The following is a 2289-nucleotide window of genomic DNA, read 5'->3' as shown; positions in this document are numbered from 1 at the left end:
GCCTCTCAACGAAGAACATTAAGAGGAAGAAACGTTATTTGCCAGTATAAAACACTATAGCTTCCTGTGCCTGCTGCACTGATGCTGTAGGAGAGCTTGTGCCCAAACCCATCAGCACAGCCAATTTAGCAACTGATTTGCAAGGGAAAGATACCTTAGTCCTGTGGTGTTAATGTCTTTACAGCGGGGGGTCTATTGCCAGCTTCTCCAAACTCATCAGCACAATCTATTATTAATACCCAGGAAGGCTTTATAGTATCTTTATAGCACCAGGCAATGAAAGCTCTGTGGTGTAATCTGTTATCTATATTGCAAAAACATGTGAAATAAAACAAAACATAGACACTTCATAAACAAAATGTTTCATCTGTTACATCTCTCTGCCTCTCCTATATATAAAGCAGTAGGGTGCAGGAAAGGCATTTGGAGAGATTTGCTGTTAGATGTGGGACTGGCTTCTTTTTAAATTTTATTTGTAACGTGACAAACTTTAAACGGAGTGAAAATTTCTGCTTCTTTCACCCAGATGAAAATGTTCGGATCTTTGAAAAATTAGGCTGCATTTGATTTGTGGAGCAAGGGGATTTAGGAGCAAAATAGAGCATCTAAAAATCCCGAAGGTAAGCTCCAGAGCTGAGCTGGTCAACACAACCTAAGGGCGCGACTAGCACCGTGCCCCAGCACAGGCAGCACCAGGTACTTCTGTCGGGGCATTGCCATGGCAAGAGCTGAAGAATTTGTCTCCAGTAAGCAGCAGCAAACCCAAGCGCCCACTGGCATTTTCCTGGAGGCAGTTATCCCTTTGGAAAGCGCTCAAGAACAGAACCTGCCCAGGGTTGGATCTTCTCTTCTGGTATTGATCTACATGTCAGTATTTTACGTAAAAAGCCCAGAATTACCCTACCCTTAGTCCCTAGGAGCAGAAACGATCAGAAATACTGTTTAACAGCAAATAAGTAAACACACAGCTTAAACCCCAAGAAGATTCTGTTTTGAATAAAGAGATTGTGGAAAGCCAGAGCCAAGGAGAAAGTTTGGTGTACTTGGTGCGTATACAGGTTCGCAGCACAGCGAGAACCAAAAAAGCCCTCAACACAGGCCTGTGTCTTATTTCCCAGATGCCCTTTTATTTTCTTTGCCTGTTGAAAATAAATTGTTCTTTTGTAGTGCTTCTCTTTTCAGTCCGACTGTCAGCTATTATTTTTCTATTTCCTCTTTTTGTCACTTTGCATTATTTTTGGTGCTGTAATTCCCATTTGTTCCCACTCCTATCTTCCTGTCTCCCATTGTTCCATTTTTTAATCCCCAGTTTTACTCTTCTTCGGCTCTTTTTTGGCCCGTTCTCAGTAGGGTCTGAGAGAATACCCAGGCGTGACTCCCTGCTATAGCAACCACACCTCCCCAGGAAAGCCACAACAATCTCTTCGGGAGGAGGAAAGTCTTTCACAAGCTGGCAGCAAAAGTAAATCCTTCTTCAAGGAACAAGAAGGATTAGCAGAGAGCAGTGGGCTGCAGACTTAACCCTACCCCTCATTTCTTTAGAGCACCAGTCACTCAGAACCCCGCTGTGATGTACAATTAAAGAGAACCCAAAAAAATCCTGAATGACACAAGAGCCGGATTGTGTAAAGGTTTAATTCCACTTTAATACCTTTCCAAGTTCAGAACTCAAAGATAGCAATTTAACCCAAGAATCCCCATCTGAGCATGAAAAGTTGCTGTTTGCCTTACAAAAGTCCCCGCTACATTCTGGTCTAAATCATGCCCTGTTCGCCTGACCTTTAAGGGGTGACATTTTCCCCCCGGTCATCTCACATAGTTTCTCTTTACTGTCCTTCTTCCACAAACTTTGTTCTTCTGATAAGACACCACAGTGGCAGCAGAGGCACAGAGCTTTGGGAGAAACTCTGTAAAAACGACCACTGAAAAGGGAAAAGGAACACTAAAATCCCCCAAACCAAACCCCCACAACTCAAGGCGTGTCCTGCAACGTCTAGGAAGGATAATTTATTCCTGTAATGTGGAGTCACTCTTATTAATGTCACGTCAATGACTTATGATTACCATGGAAAATAAATAGCTCTCTTAATACAGGCTTTTTTGGAAGACTCCAAACACCTGATTCATCTTTTTTGAATTAACGAACAGACTAGCCCAGTTATTCTGCTATGGACGCGTGCTATAGTTGCTCTGTAAATTGAATTTTTAGGTTCACACGGAACTACCAAAATCTCCTAGCTCTGCAAGGCCAAATGTGGTTGATAGAGTTCTAAAGACTTAGCTATCAGC

This window comes from Egretta garzetta, unplaced genomic scaffold, assembly GCF_000687185.1.
Source record: "Egretta garzetta isolate BGI_Z169 unplaced genomic scaffold, ASM68718v1 scaffold341, whole genome shotgun sequence".
Classification (NCBI taxonomy): domain Eukaryota; kingdom Metazoa; phylum Chordata; class Aves; order Pelecaniformes; family Ardeidae; genus Egretta; species Egretta garzetta.
This window is presented reverse-complemented; position numbering follows the sequence as displayed.